Raw genomic sequence first — 12,048 nt, forward strand, 5'->3', positions numbered from 1 at the left:
AAACTTCAGAGGTTGTGGACTACAAGTAAGGGTTGTGGAGTAAATTTTTGACCATATGGATTTACCAAACCTTCATTGAATACACATTACTTCTTAAATGTTTCATGTGTGTTGCGGAATGATCTGATGTGTTGGGGAATGGAGAACTCGTACCCCTACTTAGAACTTTTGTCCTTTAGCCTGCAAACAAAATTCGGAACCTGCATAAAATCTACTTGGAAAGTATGGTTGATGTCATTGAGTTTAACGCAGTGGTTGGGATTAATTTTCCAACACTCCCCCTTAATCACAACTTGCAGCATTGACAATTCTCAAATAGTCTCTGAGATAAACAAAATTTTCACATGCCAATGGCTTTGTGAAAATGTGAGCAAACTGCTCCTATGACCTACAGCTTTGCAACACAATTGCACCACTCTTAATCAATTCTCTAATAAAATGACATTTAGCATCAATGTGCTTGGTCCTCTTATGAAAAACATAGTTCTTTGATAGCGAAATTTCGGAAGTGTTGTCGCAAAAAAACAGTTGTTGTTCCCTCTTGTTCGTGGCATATATCCCCCAACATTCTTCTCATCCATACTGCTTGACATGAAGCTGCTATTTCGGTGCCATATTCAACTTCTTCTATTGACAATGAAACTATTGGTTGCTTCTTGGAGGCCCATGAAATTACTCTCAAACCTAAATGAAAAACATATCTTGATGTGTTGTTTCTTTCATCGACACTTCCTACCCAGTCACTATTAGTGTAACCAACCAGCCTAAAATCATTTGTAGCGGTGTACATGATACCATATTTTTTTGTCCCATTGACATACCTTAAGATCCTTTTGGCTACTTACCATTGCATCTCCTTGGGTGTCTCCATGAACCTCTACACTAGAATTACAACATACATTATATCTGGCCTAGTGGCAGTCAAATACATCAAGTTACCCACCATAATTTTGTACAATGTCATATTGACATTGTTGCTGCAATATTTGTTTCTTACTTCAACCCCATGACAGTTGGAGTTGGTGTGAGCTTGTTGTTCTTCATATTAAACCTCTTCAAAATGTTTACTACATACTTTTATTAAGAAATAAAAATATCAGTTTTTGTTTGCTTCACTTCTATGCCTAAAAAATACTTTAACAACCCCAAGTCAGTCATTTCAAACTCACTTTTCATGAATTCTTTTAAATTAGCGATGAATAAATCATCACTTCCTCTAAAAATCAAATCATCTACATACAAAAAAACAATAAGAAGCTTACCGTCACTCCCTTTTATGTAGAGAGGAGGCTCACTATCACATTTGTCGAAACCATTGTCCATAAAGTAAGCGTCTATTATTTAATACCATGCACGTGGTGCTTGCTAAGCCCATAAAGAGCTTTCCTCAACCTTGCCTTCTTGGTCTTCTACCCGATAACCAGGTGGTTGTGCAACATATACTTCCTCTTTCAGCACTCCATTCAAGAACGTTGATTTAACGTCCATTTGATACACTTTCCATTTATGTTGTGTAGAAATCGACACTATTGTATGCATTGTCTCCATCCTTGCGACTAGTGAAAATGTCTCTGCATAATCTCTTCCATGTTGCTACTTGTATCCTTTGACAATTAGCCTTTCTTTATGCCTTTCAATCTTTCCTTCAATGTTGCTCCTGGTCTTATAGACCCACTTTACTCCAATGACTTATTTTCCTTGCAGAAGGTCCACTAACTCCCATGTGTCATTCTTTTCTATTGCTTCTATTTCTTCCTCCATTGCCACAACCCATTTTTCTTCTTTTCCCACATCCTCAAAATGGATTGGGTCATCTACATGACAAAACAATGCAAATAATGAATTCAGACCAATGCTACTATCAACTTCATCTTACTCATAAATTTCATTTAAATTTCTGAATTTTGGTCTTCTTATGCTTGAGGAAGATGGGCTTCACATGTCACTTGGTGTTGCACTTTATGACATGCTTGGAGAAACACTTACTTAACTGCATGACAATGTTCTAGTATTTGTTGATGGTATTACTTGTTGACTGCTTTGTTGCGCTTGAATAGGAGTAGAAGGAGTCACTGTTGAGGAATTGCTTGCTGTTGTCAATTTGTCTTTATCCTCATGTGGTATACATGCTCTCAAATTGATTGTCTCCTCTTAAATTCCATCCCATGGTTCCTCTTCTATGAATTGCACATCTCTACTAATTATGACCTTCTTGGTTGATGGATTGTAGAGATTGTATGCATTGGATTCATCACTATATCCAACAAATATGCATTTCTCCCCCTTACTGTCCAAATTCTTCCTCAACTCATCTGGTACATGTGCATACGCCACACATCCAAACACTATCATGTGAGTGGCACTATGCTTTATTCCACTCCATGCATCTTCAGGAACCACATTCTTGACACTTTTGGTTGGAAACCTATTCATGATATTTGTTTCACAAGCACCAACTTTAGCCCAATAATCATTTGGCAAATGCTTTTCCTTCAACATACTCCTTGCCATTTCCATAATGGTCCTATTTTTCCATTCCGTGACACCATTTTGCTGAGGTGTATACCTTGTTGTAAATAGCTTGTGAATTCAATGCTCCCTACAAAAAAGAAGGAAGTCATTTGAGATGTATTCACCATCTCTGTCAGTCCTCAAGAGTTTGATGTAGTGTCCACTTTGGTTCTCAACAAGAGCTTTGTATTGATGAAAGCATTCAAACACTTCACGTTTCTGTTTTAGGAAGTAGATCCATGTCTTCCTTGTGCAATCATCTATGAAGGTAAAGAAATAGTAGCTACCACCAATTGATGGTGTCTGCATTGGTCCACACAAATTTGAATGGACAATCTCCAAAGGTTCCTTTTCCCTTATTAACTTTCCTGCTAGAAATGTTTGTCTATGTTGTTTTCCCAAGATGCATCCTTCACATAGGCTATCCATTTTTTCTATGAGTGGCAATCCCTTCACCATGCCTTTCCTATGCAGTAAATTCAAGCCTCAAAAGTTGATATGACCAAATATCAAATGCCATAACTAGTTTTCATCTTTGACCTCTACCTGAAAGTCTACTTGTGTGACATCTGCAACTTTTCTTTCATCCTCTTGTGAATTCATTGATAGTTGTGCTTGTGCACCTTCTTCCTTCAAATCTGATGTTAGATTGAGAGGAAACATTCTATTTCTTGTCATATGAACTTTTGCAATCAACTGTCTGCTTGGAGTTTTATCCAAAATTTTGCACTCATCATTTAAAAAAAAGAAATTGTAGCCCTTTTGCATGAGTTGTCCCATGCTTATGAGGTTATGCTTCAAACGAGGGACAAAATAAACATCTGAAATATACTTCTCCTCCCCCTTCTTTGTTATAATATTGACTCTTCCTTTTCCCATGACAAAGACTTTGCTATCAGTCCCTAATGTCACTTCATATTTCACACTTTCATCTAAATTGGAAAACATTTCTATGTTCCATGTCATGTGGTTGTTGCACCGTGAATCTAGAAACCATACATCACTTTGTTTTTCTTGTGCTACTTTACAAGTTAAAAACATGCTATCATGGTTCTGATTTTGCTTTTTGAAATTTACACTTGGTTTGTTACTTATGTCATATTGCTTCTTTCTACATTCATTTGCTTAATGACCATACTTCTTACAATAATGACATTCAACTTGAGATTTATCATACCTCTCACCTTATGCTTGATTTTGGCTTGGGCCTTGATTTGGATTTTGATTGTTGCCCCTTCCACTTGAGCTTGAAGGGATGCCTCTTCCACCTCTGTGTGGGCTTCTTCCTCTTCCTCTAGCATTTGATGTTCCTCTAGCTCGACCTTGCCCAAATGAAACTTGTGTCTTGAAGGCATGCTCCAATGATGAGTTTGTTTCTTTATTCAGTCCATTGTCATGAGAAACAAGTGATGCATGAAGCTCATCCACTGAAAAATGTGAGAGATATTTTGTCTCTTCTATGGCCACAACAATGGCATCAAACCATGCTAGAAGACTTCTTAAAAATTTCTCAAATATAATTCTTCACTCAAGTGTCTCACCATGAGACTTGATTTGAGTAACCAGTCCAGTTACATTTGTAAATAATGAGTCTACATTCTCAGGCTCTTACATACAAATTGTTTCAAAATCTCTCCTTAGCATTTGTAGTTTTGTTATCTTCACTTCTTCCATTCCTTGGTAGGCCATCTGGAGGGTGTCCCATGCTTGCTTGGACTTTTTTGCTGCTGAAATCCTTGGGAAAATACTTTCATGAACTTCTTGAAAGATGTATAAGAGGGATTTTTCATCCTTCTTCCTATTTTTCCTCAACAAATCCCTTTCTCCTTGTGTCAAGACATTATATGTTCTTGGAACCCATTCTCCACCAAATCCCAAATATCTTGAGAAGAAAACGAAGCCTTCGTTGTAATAGCCCAGTGGTCATAATTTTTTCCATTAAATTGAGGTATATAAGGATTAGTTAAGCTTGTGCTTGATGCTGCCATTTATGAGTGTAAAAAAAACTTTCTCACTCTCCAAATATCTGCCTTCAAAAAAACTTTTTAATTTCTAGTAAAAACACTTGTTTTTGCACTAACAAAGTTTTAACCTGCTCTTATACCAGGTGAAAGAGATTTATGGGGACAGAGGAGAGGATTCTCCCTCAACAAATTTATTTTGGAGATCAATTCTTCAGATCGCAACTGGACAGAGGCTTAAAGAACACAAAAATCGCAACTGGACAGAGGCTTAAAGAACACAGAAATCAGGCTTAAAAAACAAAAAAAATTGACACACAATTCTATTGAGTAAAAACAGAGTAAAATGGAGCAACACAATAAAACTTTGAATTATATTTCTTAATACATGAAATACATTCATATGGAGGCTGCGGGTCATCTACCAAGTAAATAAAATATCTTACTTCGATTACCAAGTAAATAAAATATCTTATTGTGATTTAAGCTTCACCAAGGGTTGCGGAGTAACTCTCTGTAAGACTCCGTAAGAACTTGTTTTCAAGTGCCCACCAATATTTAGTCCATGGTTTTCTCTCTTCACCTCTCATACTTACACCCCTCTACCCTACTAAAGACTTTTTCATATAACATATTTATAAAAACATATATCTTTGACTCATTAATAGCGCTTGTACAAAATGAATGATTTTCTAAACTTGTAGAGGTTGCACACTGCAAGTAAGAGTTGCGGAGTAAATGTTTGACCATACGTATTTACCATCCCTTCATTGAATACTTATTCCTTCTTAAATGCTTGATGTGTGTTGAATACACATTCCTTCTTAAATGCTTGATGTGTGTTGTGGAATGGTCTCATGTGTTGGGGAATGGAGAACTCGTACCTCTGTTCAGAACTTCTCTCCTTCAACCAGCAAACAAAATCCACAGCCTGCAAGAAATTCTACTTGGCAAGTATAGTTCTTGTTAATATGTTTAGAGGGGTGGTTGGGATTAATTCTCCTTCAACCTATAAACAAAATCTGCAAAAAAATCTACTTGTGATCTAGGTGGCTCCAAAGAGACACATAGGACAAAGAGGGCTTATGAATGCTCGAAAATCAAAGTGATCAGAATGACTTCAACCCAAGACTAGAGCGTAGATCTCGTCGTCCTGATCACGAAGGTGCGAACGGTTCGTCAATCTGAGCTCATATGAGGGAGAACGAGCCCGTCAAAGTTCTGGGCTGACTTGCAGGAAACATAGGAAAATGAAAGTCCAATGATGCTCCTAGAAATAGTCCCATTGCGTAGATCTTTTCATTCTAAACCTACTACAATTTGAATGGGCTAAAATGGACTTCAGATGATGAAGTTATTGCAAAAAGAAGTTGCCTTTGTTCCTTTGAAAAAGGAGGCATTTCTTCTAAAAAATGGGTTAAAAGCCTTATAAAGAAAAATCACAATTGGAGGGGTCCAAAGGGCGGACTTAAGGCCAGGCGGAAGGAACCCCCGATCAGTGATCTCTGACTTATCGTAATCAGGGGCAAGCAGTATGCGATATCGGGACTTAAGACCATGCGATATGCGATGGAGCAATTGCCGATATCGGCATCGACGTATGCCATATGGAAGAACCCTGGGTTGTAGCGATTGCGATATGGTGACATCAATTGCGATATGCTGATAGCAACATGCGATCTCCGCCATCGGATCAGAAGACAGATCAACGGTCAGGATGATATCGGCAATATCGGCGGTCGGCACAATCAAAGGAAAGACCCTAGGGCCATTGCGACTTGCGATAAGTGCGGACCCGATAGGATAATAGGGCAGATTTCATATGATTTGAGTTCCGACTTAAAGGCTTTGTGGTTGGATTTTTCAGTGTTTCCGTGTATTATTGTTTTAACGGAAAAAGGGCTATTTTCGGGGTTTTGGGGCACGGGCCGTCCAATGCGGACCCAACCCCATCTTTAATACATTTGGTTATAATGAAAAGGATTATGCGGGTAAAGCGAGACTGGTAGGGTTTAACCACCTGACCCCTCCTCAACCATATGCTAACTTAACCAATGCAGCCAACCATATTCTTGGTAAATCCGCCTGAATTCTTATATAAACTCATTTTTTTTACCAAAGCTGGGGGAGAGACTGCAGGGCACAGATTTCGAGGCAGAAGGCGGGCACGGATTTCAAGGCGAGTAATTAATTTTTTAATGCAGGGACCATGAATTTTGCAGGAGGGAAAAATTTTCACTTTGTCAGATTTTGGCAAATTTTATATGGATTCTACACCTCTCGTTGCCACGAATGCAATGGCACTATCCGTTTCTCTGTGAGAGTTCTGCATTTTTCAGCGATTTTCAGAATGCATGTAGAACCATGATTGCTGCAAAAACAGGGAGTAGAACCATGAGCCTTGATATTTTCCCAAGGAGGTAAATTTTTTCCATGTCAGAATATAGTCAAGTTTATAATTGTTTTTCATGGTTTTCCGTAGAGATCACAATGGAGAGATCAGATTCACCATCTGAGTTGTAGATTTCCAGTCCACCCATGGAGAAGAATCTTTGAGGAATCTCGAGGGAACCTAAAAGATTTCTTGAGCCCCAGAGTCTCAACTTCTTAGAATTTGGATTTTGGACAGTTGATTTTTGCACTACTCGACGCCACCAATTCTGTATTCAAATTTCTCATTCTCTCATTCTATTCTTCAACCACTTTTCTAAGTGCCAGTATAGATGTCCACATTCATGTGCGAGCAATCATTTTCATGCGATCGATGCCGTGAGATTGATGGTCCGAACAACTTCAGCAATGTGACACCCACTTCTTCAGATGGCCCTTAGTTGTGAGGTATATGATGTGTTCATGTACTTCTTCTTTATGCATTGCGCTGCACAGATCCTTGATTGACGTTGATGCAGGATCTTGTTTATTACATGTTGTCATGATTCCTTGCTTGATTTGATGCGGAATCTTCTATGTGATGTACTTGCTGTCATAACTCTTCATGTTATGTTTTGAGATCCCTTTGTTTTATGTTGCTAGGATACTCTTGTTGTCGTCATGCATGTTTTTTTGAACTCCCTTTTATGCCATGTTGCTGGGATGTTCATCATGCATGTTTTTGTGTCATACTGATAGGAGTCTTTTGACTGAGAGTTCCTGTAGTGGAACAACTCTTAGAGCCACTCCTGCATGAAGGCATTTTCCTTGTATGATCACTACATCATCGCTTGTGTACATCATCATTATTGACAACATTTAATGCAGTGGCCTACACCATCTTGACACCAGGGCCCGGAGACATAGTCCCTCCTGGACGAACTCCGTTATCAACGACTTATGTTTTTATGTTGCTGATGATTGACATGTTCCTCTTCTTTACAACATGCACATGTATTCCTTTATGTTCTTTTAAGAATGCAATTTAACACATCACGAAAGTAAAAGGTCTTGGAAGGGTCCTTCGTTACATCCGGACCTAAATCATGTGGTATTAGAGCGGTCTTTGCATGGATGTGAATTGCAAGCGTGAACAATGGAACGTGCAATGATAGAGGATGAAAAAGCGATGTACGAGACCATACTCAAGATTTCCAAAAGAGTGGAAATAATGTATGAAACTCTACAGAAAGAGACAAAGGAAAAGGAGCGATTGTAGCTTCAGTTGCAAGCCATGGAAGAGGCCCTGGAAGAACTGAAGCATAACAAACATAATCTTCAAACAGAGAATGATGAATTGAAGATGCATCTACATGAAGAGAAAGAGGAAAAAAAATTTGCTACGATAGCTGCAAGCAAAGGACGAGGCCTGGGAAAAGCTGCAGCGTGACCCATGCGAGGTAAAAAGTATTTCTCCGTCTTCATGTATGTTTCCTGATGATGATTTTGCTGTTTTTGAAAATCACACCACAGGAATTGGCTCCAAACTATTGAAGAGAATGGGGTATGAAGGAAAAGGCTTGGGCGTTAATGGCCAAGGCATTGTCAATCCCATCAAAGTAGAGGAATTACCCCGTCAGGGAGGACTTGGGTATGTCAGAAAGGAAGTTGGGAATGCGCCACGATAGTTAGCGAACCACCAACAATGGATGATGAGCATCCCTCATTAGTTCTTTCCAAATCGAAAGAGGAGGTAAAAGATGTTGATTTCCTTTCGGTTTCATCTTCTCATAGTATGATGTCTATTGGAGATTTGGAGATCCCAATTATAGGGACGAACATGAGGCTCCTTACAAAGATGAGGCACGAGGAGAAAGAAGAACTTGGTGTTAATAACCAAGGCATAACTCAACCTTTGGAGGTTGTGCACGAACATCGATTTGCAGGCTTGAGATACACTAAAGGAGAGTGCTCGAAGGTGTCAGAGTCATCTGAGACATTGATGAAATTGTCAAGGAAAGAGAATGATGGGAACACTTCCCCATCATCCCACGGCAGTGCCCATTGCAGGGAGAGAGCTGAGGCAAGCTCTCATCACCATACTGACATCAAAGACAACAAAGGAAGGTACAACCACTTTCGATCTTCAAATGTTCATTTCGATTATGATCATGTTGATAATGATGAATGTAAAACATGGCATCGAAAAACATGCACCTTTTGTGGATTGAATAACCATACATTTTCTAAGTGTCGGAAAAGAATGGCAGCACTCAAAAGGATGAGGCGTGAAAAACCCTCTCAATAACATGAAAAGAAATAGGTTAAGCAGATATGGAGGAAGAAAACCTATTGCAGTCATTGCGACAGAAGTGGCCATCAAAGAGCCACTTGTTGGAGGCTCCATCAAGAGCAGTGCCTTAAAGACAAAGTGTCGGTGCGTGAACCAGGTGAAGTGGTTGTTCGACAAGCAAAACCACCACAAGGAGGTGACTTGTTCACATTGATAAGTGAAAAATGGTTTCTAGACATGTTTTCATTTCATGGTCATTCATTTGTAAATCATTTGTTGTATTTTAAAGTGTAAGAGTGATGATATGTTTCCATCACTTGTTCAGCAACAATGATCTCTGGTCATGTTTTGAGTCACATGTTAAACTCTAAAAGTGACGATTGTTTCCATCACTTGTCAAAACAATCGTGCTTGGCCTTATGTATGTAAATCATGTGTTGCAGTGATGATGGATTTTCCATCACTTGTTAAAGCAACCATGATAGGTTGGCCTTGTTGTTGTAGCTGGGGTGTTGCATCCATCTTGTTGTAAACTTGACCATCGAGTATGTGTTATAAACTCATGGCAAGTATAGGATGTTTGGGTCATTAGTTGGTCATGTCATTCAAGCATGTAAATTTCAAAACAATGTACTACAGGTTGCAGAGGTAGCAGGTGTCGGCTCATCGCTTAGGTCTCTAAAGAACAAAGGTGAAGGAGATGGAAGCGAGACCTTTTACAGGACGCTTGTGATGCAGGCAGGGTATAAAGAAGTTGCAAATTATTTTTCATGCTTTTGGAGGACCAAAAGCTCCTCAGTGGAGAGGATTGATCCAGGTGGCTCTAGAGAGACACACAGGACAAAGAAGGCTTATGAACGCTTGAAAATCAAAGTGCTCAGAATGACTTCGACCTAAGACTAGACCATAGATATCATCGTCCTGATCACGGAGGTGCGAACTGTTCGTCAATCTGAGCTCGTATGAGGGAGAACGAGCCAGTCAAAGTTTTGGGTTAACTTGCAGGAAATAGAGGAAAATGAAAGTCCAAAGATGCTCCTGGAAATAGTTCCATTGCGTAGATCTTTTCATTCTGAATCTACTGTAATTTGCATGGGCTAAAATGGACTTCGGATGATGAAGTTATTGCAAAAAGAAGTTGTCTTTGTTCCTTTGAAAAAGGAGGCATTTCTTCTAAAAAATGGGTTAAAATCCTTATAAAGGAAAATCGCAATCGGAGGGATCCAAAGGGTGGACTTAAGGCTAGGCAGAAAGAACCCCCGATCAGCGATCTCTGACTTATCACAATCGGGGGCAGGCAGTATGCGATATCGGGGCTTAAGACCATGTGATATGCGATGGAGCGATTGCTGATATCGGCGTCGGCATATGCCATATGGAAGAACCCTGGTTCGTATTGATTGTGATATGCCGACAACGATTGCGATATGCCGATAGCGACGTGTGATCTCTGCCGTCAGATCGGAAGAAAATCAACATTCAGGATGATATCGGAGATATCGGCGATCGGTGATCGACACAATCAAAGGAAAGACCCCAGGGCCGTTGCGACTTGCGATAAGCGCAGACCCGACAGGAGAATAGGGCAGATTTCATGTGATTTGACTTCCGGCTTAAAGGCTTTGTGGTCGGATTTTTCAGTGTTATGTATTTTTTTTTAACGGAAAAAAGACTATTTTTGGGGTTTTGGGGGGCGGGCCACCCAATGCGTACCAGACCCCATCCTTAATACATTTCGTTATAAGGAAAAGGCTTATGCGGGTAAAGTGAGAGGGGTGGGGTTTAACCACTCGACCCCTCCTCAACCATATGCTAACTTAACCAATGCAGCCAACCATATTCTTGGTAAATCCACCTGAATTCTTATATAAACTCATTTTTTTACCAGAGCTCGGGGAGAGACTATTGAGCATGGATTTTGAGGTAGAAGGTGGGAAAGGATTTCGAGGCGAGTAATTAATTTTTTAATGCAGGAACCATGAATTTTGCAGGAGGGAAAATTTTTCACTTTATAAGATTTTGACAAATTTTATATGAATTCTACACTTCTTGTCGCCACGAATGCAATGGTGTTGTCCGTTTCTCCATCAGAGTTCTGCATTTTTCGGCCATTTTTAAAATGCACGTGGAACCATGATTGCTGCAAAAACAGGGAGTGGAACCATGAGCCTTGATATTTTCCCAAGGAGATAAAATTTTTCCATGTCAGAATATAGTTAGGTTTATACTTGTTTTTCATGGTTTTCCGCAGGGATTGCAATGGCGAGATCAGATTCGCCATTTGAGTTGCATATTTCCAGTCCACCCATGGAGCAGAATCTTTGAGGAATCCTGGGGGAATCTAAAAGATTCCTTGAGCCCCAGATTCTCAAATTTTCAGAATTTGGATTTTGAACAGTTGATTTTGCACTACTCGATGCCACCAATCTTATGGTGTATTCAGATTTCTCATTCTCTCATTCTATTCTTCAGTCACTTTTCTAAGTGTTAGTACAGAGGTGCACATTCATGTGCGAGCAGTCATTTTCATGCGATCGATGTTGTGAGATCGATGGTCCAAACAACTTTAGCAGTGTGGCACCCACTTCTTCAGATGGCCCTTGGTTGTGAGGTATATGATGTGTTCATGTACTTCTTCTTTATGCATTGTGCTGCACAGATCCTTGATTGACGTTGATGCAGGATCTTGTTTATTACATGTTGTCATGATTCCTTGCTTGATTTGATGCGAAATCTTCTATGTGATGTACTTACTGTCATAACTCTTCATGTTATGTTTTAGATCCCTTTGTTGTATGTTGTTGGGATACTCTTGCTATCGTCATGTATGTTTTTTTGAAATCCCTTTTATGCCATGTTGGCAAGATGTTCATCATGCATGTTTTTGTGTGATACTGATAGGAGTCTTTTGAC

The sequence above is a fragment of the Pinus tabuliformis genome, chromosome 5_2 (genome assembly GCF_031772625.1).
Source record: "Pinus tabuliformis cultivar Carrire ecotype Pingquan chromosome 5_2, CPIR1, whole genome shotgun sequence".
Taxonomy (NCBI): domain Eukaryota; kingdom Viridiplantae; phylum Streptophyta; class Pinopsida; order Pinales; family Pinaceae; genus Pinus; species Pinus tabuliformis.